This window comes from Rana temporaria, chromosome 1 (genome assembly GCF_905171775.1).
Source record: "Rana temporaria chromosome 1, aRanTem1.1, whole genome shotgun sequence".
NCBI classification, from domain to species: Eukaryota; Metazoa; Chordata; class Amphibia; order Anura; family Ranidae; genus Rana; species Rana temporaria.
In genome coordinates, this window is record NC_053489.1 from 66,925,657 (window position 1) to 66,942,934 (window position 17,278).

Sequence of the window (17,278 nt, forward strand, 5' to 3'; positions counted from 1 at the left end):
CTGTAGAACTTAAAGCCACCTTACTTTCCACCTGAAATAGCAAGCATTACATCTTCTAAATCCCTCCGGTTGCTATAGCAACCCAACCACACTGCCAGCGCCTCTACCTCCCACTAACACGGCCTCAGGGGGATGAGGGTCTGCGGTCAGCCACCCTCCCTCCTTTGCTAACAGCTCCAGTCCCATTCACTGAGCGCCTCCCCCTTTTTTTTTTTTTTTTCAGAATGGATGGCTTTGCAAATGGGAAAACAGCTGCTCTCATACAAAAATGTAAGAGCTCCAACATCAGCAGCAGCAGCAACAACAACGGCACATGAAGGCTATGCAGAGCTTGGGCGCCTGTGATCAGAGAAAGCACATATCGTTCTAGATGAGAAGCGACACACCGGACTACAAAACAAGCCCAGCATCAGGTAAGGGACATCACATTTATATTATGACAATACTACATAACCCATTCCTTCTATGCTGCCTGCAGATTCCGCTTTAAAATAATCGTTATATCGCCGTCTTCTAAAAGTACGTTATGGTTCGCTGCTCGTCTTCTTGGAACTGTCAGGTTTGTTTATATTCCACGTATCAACGCGGACAGCGAATACGGCAGAAGCCATAAATCACTGATGATTGGTTGCCTTGGGTTACGGCATTTTGCACATTATTCCCTGCCTCTTTGAATAACGCATTTGGCTTTGGTAATCGTAATTATTCCGGCAAAGAGCAATTCACAATGTGAGCTTACCCTAATCAAGCGGCCGTTAGGCGTTTATTGTTCGGACTCCTCTAAAGTGATCACTGAAGCGTTGTGATTGGCCGATTTGGGTGTGATTGTATCTTTCATACGCTTTAAAAAAAAAGAGAAGATTTTAAGCGAATTAGGTTTGGTGTCATGTTGACTGGAACTGTCAGGAGACGCTGTAAAGGCTCATTGATTTATCAATACCAGGCTGCTGGTTGTCGATTGCAAAGTGAGTGATGAATGAGACCAGTTAGCGATTGCTCAAATGTTCGATAATCTAGAAAGGGGGCTGCAGGGGCTATGTTCTGTGTACACGGACTAATCCCCGGACAGGATCTGACAGCCCACCATATGCATGGAGAAATGATCTCATTGTACAAGTGTTTATGTTGCTGTTATATAAGAATCTCCTATGTATGGAGCACAGGGCGTTGTATTGGCTTTTTATGGGGGGGGGGGGGGGCACATCGGACACAGACAAGGGGTTTTCTGTGCTAAGATCTCAGCACTGTGAGATCTACGGGTGGGGGTTACCATTAGTTTATGCAACCCATAAGGTAAGTACGCTCCTTGAGGGTTTAATTCCTATTGGGTTAAGGATAAAAGCTCAATTCCAGATTTTTATAAGTACAATATTTATATAAGAAAACGCAAAAAAAACTCACCCAAGCTCTTCCGCCGTATAATGTAGTTAGTGTGCAAAGTGCTCTGTGCTCTGGCTAATTGAGTTCACAGAGAATCCATAACAAGTACAAACCGGCAACTCGACAGCTTCTCCATAGAGAATTTTATTGTAGCATTCATCAAAAGTATAAAAATATGACATAAAAAAACAAGTATATAGAGAAACAACCCTCTTGAAATTAGAGGGGCAGCATTGATTAAATTATGCTTTTAATGAAGGCTTAGGTCGAAACACGTCAGTTTGATGTTACTGCTATAATGCTTCAATAAAATGTTCTATGGTGAAGCTGTCGAGTTGTTGGTTTGTACTTGTCACGGTATTTATATAGCGCAAACAATTTACATAGCGCTTTACATACTGTGCATTCACGTCAGTCCTTGTCCTCAAGGAGCTTACAATCAGGGCTGATCCACCCTATAGGCTCACTATGCAAGCTGCTTAGGGCCACACAAAACTGCAGGGGGCCCCCCAAATTACTAGAGGCCCCGCCTGGTGAGAAGTCATTTTCGGCCCCTCACCCCGCTTCTCAACTCGCTGGCTGCATGGGAGAAGAGGTAAGAAGTCAGCACCCCCGGCTTCTCACTTTAATGTAAGATGTCAGTTCCAATAGCAGAACACCCCCTTCCCCCGCTTCTCAACTATAATATATAATGTGACATGTCACTGTCGGCAGCCCCCCCGCTTCTCAACTTTAATGTGACATGTCATTTTGCTTAGGGCCCCAGGGAGGTCAGGATCGGCACTGCTTACAATCTAAAGACATCCATAGACTGTTCAAATCTCAGCTGTTCAGCAGGGACTGGCTGAGCTTCTAAGCATGTGTTGATCGACCAACTTGGGTACAGCTGGCCTGTCGGGTTTTTCATGCGATTATTGCTAGTGGCTATAGCAATAATCACTGTGTTCCCCCGGCTGGGACGGTTTTCTGTGCCAAGATCTCAGCGCTGAGAGATCTACAGTTAGGTTACCTTTAGTTTATGCAACCATTTTTAAACACAGACCCCCATTTTCAGGGGCTCAAATGTAACTGGACAAATGAATATAATCATAAATAAAATGTAATTTTTTTTATATTTTGTTGAGAATCATTTACTGGCAATGACTGCCTGAAGTCTGGAACCCATGGACATTACCAAAGACTAGGTTTCCTCCTTTCTGGTGTTTTTGCCAGGCTCTAACTGCAGCTGTCTTCAGTTGTTCTCTGTTTGTGGGTGTTTCTGCCTTTAGTTTTGCTGGGCAGCAAGTGAAATGCATGCTCAATTAGGTTGAGATCAGGTGGTTTCCTTGGCCATTGCAGAATATTCCACTTCTTTTCCTTCAAAAGCTCCTGGGTTGCTTTTGCAGTGTGTTTTGGATAATTGTCAATCTGTACTGTGAAGGGCCATCCAATCAACTTTGCTGCAGTTGGCTGAATCTGGGCTGACAGTATATCTCTAAACACTGCAGAATTCATCCGGCTTCTTCTGTCACATCATCAATAAACACCAATGAACCAGTGCCACTGGAAGCCATGCATGCCCATGCCATCACACTGCAAGCTCCACCATGTTTTACAGATGGCGTTGTATGCTTTGTATCATGAGCTGATCCAAGCCTTCTCCACACTTTTTTCTTAGTTTTTTAATCTTAGTTTTATCCATCCAAAGGATGCTTTTCCAGAACTGGTCTGGCTTTTTTAGATGTTTTTTTTTTACAAAGTCTAATCCATTGGATGGTTTAACAGTTTGGTTGAGAGCACAACCAATGGGAGTGTTACATTTCCGTCACCTTCCACTTTAAGGGCTCATCCACACCATGAGGCGTTTTTTGCGTATTTCGACGCATTCTTGTGTGTCACATTGAGGGCAGACCATTCATTTCAATGGGCTGCCCTATGCTCTTAAAACATGCATAAATTGTGCAGGCAAAATTGTTACTGCGGTACCATATGTTTAGGTAGGTGAAAACATATGCACGTTTTCCAAACCTGTGGGGAAAATTGTTGGTGCCCACATGCATCTGCAAAAGGCAGCACCTTTCTCTAGTGCTTGAAAATGCATGATTTTACACACTTTCCTGCACTGTACCTGCTGTGAAAAAACCTAAGGGGTTCATTTTTACAGGTAAATTGTAGTATTGGAGTGGGAGTTAACCCACACACTAGTAGTTTTTTTTTTTTATTCAACCCAGCAGGGCTCAACGAAAAAAAAACTGACAGCTCACGTCAGAGCCATTGTACTAACTAACCAATGTTAGTACAGCTATCTCCCCTGCCGTTCTATTGTGTTCTGACAGGGGACGGTTTTGCTGATCGGAAACTGATTGTCAGACCTTTTTCCGGTCATGCCCCATTGACAGAAACCGGCTTCTGTCGGACTGGCTGCACACGGATCGAATGTCAGCCAGTTTCTATTGAACCGGCCAATGCTGCCTGACGTGTGTGTACGAGGCTTAAAGCGGGGGTTCACCCTAAAAACGATTTTCTAACACTACATCCAGCTCACTCTCTACATTGACAGTATGCCGTTTGTTTTCTTTTTTTTGCTGTACATACCTCGTACAGCTATTTTCTTCCCCGGCTTCCGGATCGGGACTCCCGCGGGAGTGGGCGTTCCTATCCAGCAGGTGATTGACTCTCGTTTGGGCCAAATGAAGGTGAAAGAAAAGGTGGAGCTGGACTTTAATTTTTAAGTAGAAATTACACAACGTGCATAGAATAGTCTGATTGCTGGATGGAAAAAAATAAGAACACCCCACGTATGGTAACCATACAGTACCTGGTATACAGGTCATTCCTTCCTTGCCTGTTTCCCCCTTAGTCCATGGACATTATTTTTAGCCGGCAGAAGCTGGTTGTGGTGAATAGATCAGTGTTCTCTCTGCATGTTACACTGAGCAGAGAATTCATTCATAATTCTTCCAGGCTGTGTCAGTGCTGAAGAATGACTCATAGAATGTGTTAGCGGCACATATCCTCCGCTGTCTTCTTCTAATACTACCATATGTTACCGGAGGAACTGCTGGAGACAACTGCCACTTCGGCTTCCCGGAATACTTGTATCAGGCAGATAGAAATAAATGTCCCCTGGGCTCTGACATAGGAAATGTGTTTAATGTATAGTGTGCACAATCCCATACTCACCTCCATTACATTTATCTGTGGTCTATCTATCTATCTATCTATCTATCTATCTATCTATCTATCTATCTATCTATCTATCTATCAATCAATCTATCTATCTATCTATCTATCTATCTAATCTATCTGCTGTATCTATCTATCCAACCAATCTATCTATCTATCTATCTATCTATCTATCTATCTATCTATCTATCTATCTATCTATCTATCTATCTATCTATATATCTATCTATCCAACCTTTCTATGTAATCTATCTGCTGTATCTATCTATCTATTCTATCTATGCCACCTTTGTATGCTATCTATCTATCTTACCTTCTAGCCCAGGGATCCTCAAACTACGGCCCTCCAGCTGTTGCGGAACTACACATCTCATGAGGCATTGTAAAACTCTGACATTCACAGACATGACTAGGCATGATGGGAATTGTAGTTCCTGAACAACTGGAGGGCCATAGTTTGAAGACCCATGTTCTAGCCTTTCTAGGTAATCTATCAATCCAATTATCTATGTATACAAACAACCAATCAACCTAATCTATCTATCTATATATCTATCTATCTATCCTATCTAACCTTCTGGCTTTTCTAGGTATTGTATCTATCCAATTATCTATCTATGTATCCAACCAACCTGTCCATCTAATCTATGTTATCTATCTATCTATCTATGGATCTATCTAACCAACCAACCTATCTATCTATGCAACCTTTGTATGTAATCTATCTAATCTATCTATCTATCTATCTATCTATCTATCTATCTATCTATCTATCTATCTATCTATCTATCTATCTATCTATCTATCTATCTATCTATCAATTTATTTACCTTCTAGTCTTTCTAGGTAATTATCTATCAATCTTTTTTTTTACAAAGTAAGGGGCAGATCCACAAAAGAATTACGCCGGCGTATCTATTGATACGCCGCGTAATTTTAAAGTTCCCGCGTCGTATCTTTGTTTTGTATCTACAAAACAAGATACGACGGCATCTGGGATCGATCCGACAGGCGTACGTCTTAGTACGCCGTCGGATCTTAGGTGCATTTTTTTCGCCGGACGCTAGGTGGCGTTTACGTAGAATTCCGCATTGAGTATGCAAATTAGCTAGTTACAGCGATCCACGAACGTACGTCCGTCCGGCGCATTTTTTTACATTGTTTGCGTTCGGCTTTTTCCGGCGTATAGTTACCCCTGCTATTATGAGGCGTACTCAATGTTAAGTATGGCCGTTTGTGTAAGTCGTTCGCGAATAGGGATTTGCGTAGAATGACGTCACCGTCGTAAGCATTGGCTTGTTCCGGTTTAATTTCGAGCATGCGCACTGGGATACCCCCACGGACGGCGCATGCGCCGTTCATAAAAAACGTCGTTTACATCGGGTCACGACGTATTTACATAAAACACGCCCCCATCACTTCCATTTGAATTCCGCCCCCTTACGCCGCCAAAGATACACTACGCCGCCGTAAATTACGACTCAAATTCTTTGAGGATTCGAAAAAATTAAAATAAGTTACGGCGGCGTAGTGTATCTTAGATACGCAACGCCCAGCGGAATAATGCGCCGATCTACGTGGATCTGCCCCTAAATCTGTATATCTAGTTATCTATTTATGTATCCAACTAACCAATCAATGTAATCAATCGATCTATCTTCTGGCTTTTCTTGGTATCCTATCTATCCAATTATCTATCTATATATACAGCCAACCATGTAATCTATGTTATCTATCTATCTATCTTATGTAACCTTCTAGCCTTTCTAGGTAATCCATCTATTCATGTACAGTGCCTTGAAAAACTATTCATACCCCTTGAAATTTTTCACATTTTGTCATGTTAAAACCAAAGACGTTGATGTATTTTATTGGGGTTTTGTGTGATAGATCAACACAAAGTGGCACATAGTTGTGAAGTGGAAGGAAAATGATAAATGGTTTTCACATTTTTTCACAAAGAAATATGTGAAAAGTGTGGCGTACATTTGTACTTCATGATGCTGTCTGTTCACTAAGGTTCTCTAACACGCCTCTGAGGACTTTACAGAACAGCTGTATTCAAACTGAAATTAAATTACACACAAGTGGACTCTATTCACTAATTAGGTGGCTTCTGAAGGCAATTGGTTCCACTAGATTTTAGCTAGGGGTATCAGAGTAAAGGGGGCTGAATACCTATGTATCCAATCAAACCTTCAACACTATTAGGTAGATTCAGGTAGGGTTAGGCCGACTTATCAGTAGATAAGTCGACCTAACTCAGAATCTATGCCGACCTAAGTTTAAGCGTATGCTCAAACAGAGATACGCTTAAACATATCTAAGATACGACGGCTTGCGCCGTCCTTTCTTAGATTGCAATTTTTCGGATGGCCGCTACGTGGCGCTTCCATTGTGGCCGGCGTAGAATATGTAAATGAGTTTCTACGTCGATTCACGAACGTACGCCCGGCCACCGCAGTCGATTTATGCCGTTTCCGTAAGGCCTTAGGCGGCCTAAAGTTATTCCACCTATGAGGTGGAATAACAATGTTAAAGTATGGCCGCCGTTCCCGCCGCAAAGTTCAAATTTTTTACGTCGTTTGCGTAAGTCGTCCGCGAATCGGGAGTTACGTAGTTTACGTCCACGTCGAAATCAATAGGCCCGTGCGGCGTACTTAGCCGCAATGCGCACTGGGAAATGTAGGCGCACGACGAATGCGCAGTAGGCAAAAAACGTCAAAAACGTGAGGTCAAGCCTCATTACCATTAAACACGCCCCCCTCCAACCCATTTGAATTAGGCGCCCTTACGCCCGCCGCGTTTACACTACGCCGCCCTAAGTAAGGAGGTAAGTGCTTTGAGAATCATGTACTTGCCTCTCTTACTTAAGGCGGCGTAGTGTAAACACGCTAGGCTACGCCGTCTTAAAATTGCGCGCCCCTACCTGAATCTACCCATATCTATCTATCTATCTATCTATCTATCTATCTATCTATCTATCTATCTATCTATCTATCTATCTATCTATCTATCTTATCTAACCTTCTAGCCTTTCTAGGTGATGTATTGCCTTACATGAACCACCACCATTTTATCTAAATAGACCTTACATATCTGTGGCAGCTTTTCTCCCGTTATAATTCATTTTCAGTCTTCTCTTCTCTTCTCTTCTCTTCCCTTATTCTATGTACACATATCCTACATATACAGTATCAGAATGAAGGCAATTGTGTGCCTTAGGGAGTGTGGATTCACCCGGCAGTACCTGCGGTATAAGTGTAGGGATATATATTCCTGGTGTCTTTAATGAAACTGTTCTTATAACTTTTTCCCTGATCCTCTTCTACATTTGCCAGATACATTTCTTGTAACAACCTAGCCATTTACAAAGCTCTTACATCCATTCTCTGTTCAGTAACTGTCAAATTCATATAAAGTCAATGACACGTAAAAGACAAATTTACGTTCCACTGGAGAAGGTAAATTCAGTGTATGAAAGGAAAGGGGGGGGGGGAGGGGGTTGGGGTTGAACGACAGGGTGAACACATGGTTCTCAGAACTAAAAGGAAAATTTTGAGAAAACCAGTCTATTAGAACAAAAAATCAGTATATTAACAATGGTTGCAAGGAAACCGCTCATAATTGTAACGTGTATTAAAAGAAAACCCATTTGTCAAGAAATGTGTATACCTTACCTTGTAACAGGCACAAAGGGCTTATATGTAACGTATTTTTGTGGGCAGCATTGGAGTTCAATCCGACACATAAAGAGACCCTGTCACCTTGCCTATTTGGAGTATAAAGTGGTCGGTTGGGTGGTCTTTGTATAGATATTGTCACTTTGCCCTGAATGAACAGGATCATAGGATCCCCGTAGCCTAACTCCATCCAAAATGTTTTTCTTCAATTTTGGATATAGTGAGGAAGAGTTCACATTTCTGCAAGGTTTTTATTTCATTTTGTGACTCCAGTTGGGAGTGGGGATTTTTTTTTTTTTACCTTTTCCCCCTGTGATGCCCCTACAAGAGATCTGGTCTGTGGTTGGCAATGGGTCGGTAAAGCACACACCAATGAAAATATTGTGAGGAGTTCTAGGACTCCACCACTCAACTAATAGGTGTGTCCCTATTAGAGACAATTTCCACTACTTCCTATAGGATTTTTAAAACATATTTTCTTTCTATTCCTATTGAGGCAGATCCACAAAGAAATTACGCCGGCGTATCTATTGATACGCCGGCGTAATTTCAAAATTCCCGCGTCGTATCTTTGGTTTAAATCCTTAAAACAAGATACGACGGCACCGCGGCTTGATCCGACAGGCGTACGTCTTCGTACGCCTTCGGATCTTAGATGCAATTTTTCGGTGGCCGCTTGGTGGTGTTTCCGTAGAAATCCACGTCGAGTATGCAAATTAGCTATTTACGGCGATCCACGAACTTACGTCGGCCCGGCGCATTTTTTCCGGCGTTTGCGTTCGGCTTTTTCCGGCGTATAGTTAAAGCTGCTGTTCTGAGGCGTACTCAATGTTAAGTATGGCCGTCCTTCCAGCGTACAATTTTGAATTTTTTGCGTCGTTTGCGTAAGTCATTCGCGAATAGGAATTTGCGTAGAATGACGTCACCGTCGTAAGCATTGGCTGGTTCCGGTTTAATTTCGAGCATGCGCACTGGGATACCCCCAGGGACGGCGCATGGGCAGTTAAAAAAAAACGTAGTTTACGTCGGGTCACGACGTTTTAACATAAAACACGCCCCCATCACTTCCATTTGAATTCCGCGCCCTTACGCCGCAACAGATACGCTACGCCGCCGTAACTTACGGAGCGGATTTGTTGTGGATTCAAACAAAACAAAAGTAAGTTACAGCGGCGTAGCGTATCTTAGATACGCTGCGCCCGGCGCAGATGTATGTGGATCTGGCCCATTGTGTTTATAACTGAAAATCCTTGATTTTCTTTCACTTTCTTCTTGTTGAGTTGATAACCTGACTGGAAAGAAGAGGGGAAGTATGATGTTCCAGTTAGAGAGAGAGTGGCTGAAAGCAAACAGTTTCTGCTCTGTTCTCTCTTTAGAAAACTCATAATTCCCTGTGACACCAGTGCCAAGGATTTACCCTTTATTAAATGTTAATTTGTAAAATAAAATGTTATTTAAATAGCAAACAAAAGTATGGATATGGAAAAACATGGATATATGTTTATCAGTAATCTATGTTCGATGTAACTTCTATATCCTCAAACCTAATAATCCACTCCCTTGCACAATATGATTCTTTTCTATTGATGACAGATTCCTAAAACTGAAATTTAGACTCCCCCTTCCCCCACAAACGAAATGCTGGCATGAAAAAAAAAGAAACCCTATTTAAATGCCCGTTTTGCTTATCTAAAACCTTGGCCACGTGTGTCCCGAGTCTCCTGCCATGCACAAGTGATGAGGTTCTTTTTCGTATTGGCTTTCCAGCCCTGGAGACCTCTCAGGATCCAGAAAAGAGTTTGCGAGTGATGACAGCAGAGTAAGGGGCTGGACAGAGAGCGGCTGGCAGGGGCATATCTGCAGCACTGAATTACCGGCTCCTGCACCCAAAAATTTCGATATTTGCCAGCATACCATGGATCTTCAAGTTGAGTCCAAATGTTTTTTTATTGAAGTTTTTGATCACATCACAAGCAAGAGAGTGATCATCGCATGCCTAACGAAGGGGTCCTGCGTGACTCCAAAACATTGCACTCTCTTGTATGTGATGTGATCATGCATCAATAAACATTTTTGTTGCACTCAACTTGAAGATCCGTGGTGTGCTGGCAAATATCTCCATTGTAATATTTTGTTCCAGTCATTAGCTGGTGGTTGCTGCAGCACCCAATATCCTAGAGTCTTTTCCAGGAACGTGTGTGATGGGAATATGGATTGTTGCTGCACCCAAAAATGGCGCCAGTGAGGGACCCAAACTTAGTTGACTGTAAAATAATTCACTTGAAAAAAAATTTGCCCAGAGATGCTTTAAGGCTTTCAATGACTCCACTGGAGAAATCTCTGTACTATAGTATAAAAGTCTGCACACCAGACAATATAATTGCTTTTATTTACGTACTCTGGGCCAGATTCTCAAAAGAGTTACGCCGGTGTATCTACTGATACACCGGCGTAATTCGAAATTCCCGCCGGTGTATCATTGTTTTCTATTCACAAAACAAGATACGCCGGAATTAGGCTAGGATCCGACTGGTGTAAGTCACTTACACCGTCGGATCCTAAATGCAATACAACGCTGACCGCTAGGTGGCGTTTACGTTCAGGTCTCATTTGACTATGCAAATGAGCCTGATACGCCGATTCCCGAACGAATTTGCGTTGCGTACTCGTCGCGTACGTCGTTTCCGTAAGCGTAAGGTTACCCCTGCTATATGAGGGGTAACCTTACGCCAGTCTTCCGTATGCCATGTTAAGTATGGCGTCGGGTCCGCGTCTGCTTTTTCCGTCGGTTACGTCGTTTTCCTAAGTCGTTCTTGAATACGACTTTACGTCAATGACACTCACGTCGGCGTCATTGACGTTTTCCGTCGTGAGCTGGAGCATGCGCACTGGGCTATTTTTCAGCCCGGCGCATGCGCAGTTCAATCGGCGCGGGGGCGCGCTTAATTTGAATACTAGCCGCCCCCTTTAAATTACGTGGCCATACGCTGGGCCATTTACACTACGCCGCCGCAAATTACGGAGCAAGTGTTTGGGGAATACGGCACTTGCTCCTGTAAGTTGTGGCGGCGTAGTGTAAATAGCTTACGCGACGCCGCCGCAGGATGTACGAGAATCTGGCCCATAATAGAGAATCCATCAGGAGAGGTGAAAACACCTGCTCTACAGATGGAGGAATGAGACACAGGGTGGGTTTACAGCTGAGACCGTGACAGTAAATCTCTCTGCTGACATCCCAAGAGATATAGGAAGTTACAGGATGATCAGTTACAACTCCTTGGCTCCTAAGGAATAATTTATTTAAAGCCGTTAAATCTACGTTTTTGACATGGGATTTTACTGGAAGCTATCCATCATTGTAAAATAACAAAGTAACAAAGAACACCATTGACTGTTTGGAAAGTTTTCTTTCTGAATGGATTTATATCACACCAGAGGATTGTGAAACCAAGATATTAATGAATAGATTTAGTTCTCAGCTCCCTGGTTCTGCACGTAGCAGATTGTAGATTGCTTCACAGTTATTGCTGCTCTGTAAACATGCTAAATAATTTTCCATTGTCCTTTTATTCTGTAGCACTATTGTTTACCAGATTAGCATCATTTGAAGGAATATGGCTCTTCAGCTACCCAATAGCCACAGACCTGTTTACTTGGTGATAAATGCCCCAGGCACATTCTTCTCAGGGGGTAGTTATTTTACCTGGATGTTCAGAATGATGGGCGCCAGTCACTTTAGCTGAGGTCTTTATAGATTTTATGGCAAGGTGCATGGAGAAATAGTATGGTGGGTGGAGGGAGCACAGGACACATGTATATTCTGCTCAATACACAATCTTTGGTATTCTACATGTCTTTCTAACCTTCTGGGTCCCTCTCTCGCTGGAGACTTTCTAACCTTCTGGGTCCCTCTCTTGCTAAAGACTGTCCAACCTTCTGAGTCCCTCTCTCGCTGGAGACTTGCTAACCTTCTGGGTCCATCTCTCGCTGGAGACTTGCTAACCTTCTGGGTCCATCTCTCGCTGGAGACTTGCTAACCTTCTGGGTCCCTCTCTCGTTGGAGACTTGCTAACCTTCTGGGTCCCTCTCTCGTTGGAGACTTGCTAACCTTCTGGGTCTTTCTCTCGCTAGAGACTTTCCAACCCTCTGGGTCCCTCTCTTGCTAAAGACTGTCCAACCTTCTGGGTCCCTTTCTCGTTGGAGACTTTCTAACCTTCTGGGTCCCTCTCTCGTTGGAGACTTTCTAACCTTCTGGGTCCCTCTCTCGTTGGAGACTTGCTAACCTTCTGGGTCTTTCTCTCGCTAGAGACTTTCCAACCTTCTGGGCCCCTCTCTTGCTAAAGACTGTCCAACCTTCTGGGTCCCTCTCTCGTTGGAGACTTTCCAACCTTCTGGGTCCCTCTCTTGCTGGAGACTTTCTAACCTTCTGGGTTCCTCTCACTACTGGCTGGACACTTAAACTTAACTTAATGTCTCATTGACAAGCAAGAGAGTGATCATCCCATGCCTAACGAAGGGGTCCTGCATGACTCCGAAACATTGTACTCTCTTGCTTTTGATGTGATCATGCGTCAATAAAAAAAACGTTTGCACTCAACTTGAAGCTAACCTTCTGGGTCCCTCTCTCGCTGGAGACTTGTTAACCTTCTGGGTCCCTCTCTCACTGGAGACTTGCTAACCTTCTGGGTCCCTCTCTCGCTAGAGACTTTTCAACCTTCTGGGTCCCTCTCTCGCTGGAGACTTGTTAACCTTCTGGGTCCCTCTCTTGCTGGAGACTTGCTAACCTTCTGGGTCCCTCTCTCGCTGGAGACTGGTTAACCTTCTGGGTCCCTCTCTCGCTGGAGACTTGCTAACCTTCTGGGTCCCTCTCTCACTGGAGACTTGCTAACCTTCTGGGTCCCTCTCTCGCTAGAGACTTTTCAACCTTCTGGGTCCCTCTCTCGCTAGAGACTTTTCAACCTTCTGGGTCCCTCTCTTGCTGGAGACTTTCTTACCTTCTGGGTCACTCTCTTGCTGGAGACTTTCTTACCTTCTGGGTCACTCTCTTGCTTGTCAAGCTATTTTTACTGGTACATTCCCGCAAACACGGACATTTACAAAGGGGGGGAAAAGTGCAGTTTTTACGAACTGTCCGTAAAAATACAGACGGTTGGCAACACTGCACTGGTCCCACATGGTTGCGGGACCATTTATAAAGCTCAGAGCAGCTTGCACATGCAAAGTGGGAAGCCGGATGTGAAGCTGCAAGGAATCACAGCCGGCTGCCCACAGTAAAAATGCCAGGGCCGGGGACATGAAGACCGGCAAAGAATCATTTCAGGCGAGGACTAGACCCCTGGACAGGTAAGTGTCCGTTTATTAAAGGTCAGCAGCTACATTGTTTCTAGCTGCTGACTTTAAATTTTTTTCAAATAGAGTGCAGAACCGCTTTAATCCTAATTTGGTAACAGAGTTGCTTATGTCCCCTGTGATGGAGTTTTAGGATTCCATGCGAGCCTTGCTTATTGTTTCAAAATATTTCCCTTTCTATGCTGGTTATGTAACAGCCAGTGCACTATACATGTGCTGCTCTAAGGATAGCTCGCTTGTTAGTGCACAGAAAGGCAGGATTAAGAAGTTACATTCCTGATCTGCCATTGTTAGAGCCATGACTTGTGTATCCGAAGAGCAGCAGAGTTAATCTCTGCCATTTAATCTTGCTTTAAAGGAATTAGTTTATCAATCCCGCTAAGAGGAAGTCATCACTTGCTCTGCCTTGTGATTCCTAAACCTTTACCCTTCCTTACCTACAGTATCTGTGTTTTGGAAGCCATAATGTTCATTCATGTTATGAATGTATTTCCATGGGCTGGAGCAGTGGTCTCTAAACTGTGGCCCTGGGGCCGGATGTGGCCATTTGCTTGCCTGTATCCAGCCTTTGAGACAATTTTCCTGTCAATGACACCAACAATGAGGCATATTTCCTGACATAGACACCAACAATAGGGTACTATTCCTTCCACTGACACCAATGATGGGACACTATTCCTCCCACTGACACCAATGATGGGACACTATTCCTCCCACTGACACCAATGATGGGACACTATTCCTCCCACTGACACCAATGATGGGGCACTATTCCTCCCACTGACACCAATGATGGGGCACTATTCCTCCCACTGATACCAATGATGGGGCACTATTCCTCCCACTGACACCAATGATGGGGCATTATTCCTCACACTGAAATAAAAAAAGGGGCACTATTCCTCCCAACAACACCAGATGGACATTGTTTACTCCCACTGGGCACAGTTCGGCCCCCCTGAAGTCTGAAGCACAGTAAACTGGCCCTTTCTTTAGAAAGGTTGGAGACCCCTAGGCTAGAGCAAAACATGTCCTAAATAAATGCAGTGGGGCTTTTTTTAAAAGAAGCTACAATAAGCGTTCCAATCGGGTGCTTCCTAGGCCACATGTGTTTCTTCTGATCCAGTAGGTCCTTAAAGTGGGACTCCAATCAGAGCATTTTTTTGTTTGTTTTTTTATATAATCGGAATGTGTTTAAACCTGTTTAATGGTTTGTTGTTGCTGTGAGTTTTTCTTTTTCTGGAAGATTTCACAATAAAGTGTATCTATGGTCAAAATGCATAATCATTTCCACATTTTTTTTCAATTACAGCCGATAAAATAAGTATTGAACACGTCACCATTTTTCTAGGTAAATATATATTACTAAAGGTGCTATTGTCCAAAAAAATCCCCACATGTCGGTTACAACTCAGGCTCCGTACACACGACCGAGAAACTCGACGGGCGAAACACATCATTTTCCCCGTCGAGTTCCTTGTTCGGCTGTCAAAAAACTCGTCAAGCCAAATTTTCCCATTGCCCAACGAGGAAATAGAGAACATGCTCTCTTTTTGCTCGACGAGTTTCCCGACGGGTTTCTCGGCGAAAAGTGTACACACAGAATACGTCTCCCATCGAGTTTCTTGTTGAATTCTGCCGAGAAAACCGGTCGTGTGTACGGGGCCTTATGCAATCCATACATACTAAGAAATTAAAACAAAAAAGTTCAGAAATGAAGTTATGTGTAAAAAAATTGAATGATACAGGGAAAAAGTATTGAACACATAAAGAAAGGGGTGAAAAAAGGCATGGAAAGCCAAGACACCTACTGAAATCTATCAGTAATTAGAAAGCAATCCTGCCCCTTGTCAGGGCAAATTAAAGGGGTTGTAAAGGTTCATTTTTTATTTTCTAAATAGGTTAGGTCTTGAGAGAGTTCTTTGCTTTTACCCATCATGAGATGTTTCTTGTGTGACACCTTGGTAATGGGACACCTTTTTATATGCCATCAGTTGAGACTGAACCAGCTGATATTAAAGGGGTTGTAAAGGTTTGTTTTTTATTTTCTAAATAGGTTCCTTTAAGCTAGTGCATTGTTGGTTCACTTACCTTTTCCTTCGATTTCCCTTCTAATTTTTTTTTCTTTGTTTGAATTTCTCACTTCCTGTTTCTCCTCAGTAAACTTGCCACCATCATCTGAGCGGTGGTTAGCCAGCCAGAACAGCTTACTGAGGAGGAACAGGAAGTGAGAAATTCAAGAAAACAAAGAAAAAAAACATTTAGAAGGGAAATCTAAGAAAAAGGTAAGTGAACCAACAATGCACTAGCTTAAAGGAACCTATTTAGAAAATAAAAAACAAACCTTTACAACCCCTTTAATATTAGCTGGTTCAGACTCAACTGATGACATATAAAAAGGTGTCTCATTACCAAGGTGTCACACAAGAAACATCTCATGATGAGTAAAAGCAAAAAACTCTCTCAAGACCTTCTCAGCCTTATTGCTACAAAACATACTGATGGCATTGGTTACAGAAGGATTTATAAACTTCTGACTGTTGGGGCCATAACCTGGAAGTGGAAAGAACATAATTTCACCATAAACCGGCCATGACCAGGTGCTCCTCGCAAGATTTCTGACAGAGGAGTGAAAAGAATTATCAGAAGAGCAGTCCAAGAGCCAAGGACCACTTGTGGAGAGCTTTAGAAAGACCTGGAATTAGCTGGTACAATTGTTTCAAAGAAAACAATAAGTAATACACTCATCCTCCATGGCCTGTCTGCACGCTCACCACACAAGATTGCATTGCTAAAGAAAAAGCATGTTGAAGCTTTTTTAAGGTTTGCTGCACAACATTTAGACAAGCCTGTGAAATACTGGGAGAATATAGGGCCAGATTCACAGCGGAGATACGACGGAGAATCTCAGATACTCCGTCGTATCTCTCAGAGTATCTATGCGACTGATTCATAGAATCAGTAACGCATAGATAGCCCTAAGATCCGACAGGTGTAATTGTTTTACACTGTCGGATCTTAGGATGCAATACCGCGGCCGCCGCTGGGTGGAGTTTGCGTCGTATTCCAGCGTCGGGTATGCAAATTAGCAGTTACGGCGATCCACAACGGTTTTTCGCCTTCGCTACGTCGTCGCTAGTATAGTTTCCCGTCGCAATTTTAGTCGTCGTTTGACCTGCCCTAACTTTACACAGCACACGTATGTGCTGTATAAAGTATGGCCGCCGTTCCAGCGTCGAAATTTAAAAAAAAAAATTTCTTGCGTAAGACGTCTGGGAATACGAAAGTACGATACGCACGTCGCCGTTCGAAAAAATGACGTCACTTCGCGCAAAGCACGGCGGGAATTTCAAAACAGAGCATGCGCAGTAGGTCCGGCGCGGGAGCGCGCCTAATTTAAATGGCACACGCCCCTTTGAATTTCGCGGGCTTACGCCGGAGGCCGCCGGCGTAATTTTTCACACAAGTGCTTGGTGAATCAGGCACTTGCGATGAAAACTTGCGGCGGTGTAACGTATCTACGATACGTTACGCCGCCGCAATTCTACGTGAATCTGGCCCTTAGTCTGGTCAGATTAAACCAAAATTGAACTCTTTGGATGTCATAATACACGCCATGTTTGGGGGTCAAAAGGAACTGCACATCATCCCAAAATCGCTGTTTTTCAGTATACGGTACTGGCAAATGTCATGTCATTGAA

At 43.3% G+C, this 17,278-nt stretch overlaps 1 protein-coding gene across 2 annotated transcripts in view; it reads left to right on the top strand.

Annotated features, from left to right (window-relative positions):
* Positions 1 to 218: 218 nt before the first annotated feature.
* NIM1K (NIM1 serine/threonine protein kinase) overlaps positions 219 to 17,278 on the top strand; it is a 120,176-nt gene continuing 103,116 nt past the window's right edge. For both annotated transcript variants that reach the window (XM_040338954.1, XM_040338961.1), the window contains exon 1: positions 219 to 413. The gene's annotated coding sequence lies outside the window, so the exon portion shown is untranslated. The remainder of the gene's footprint in view (positions 414 to 17,278) is intronic.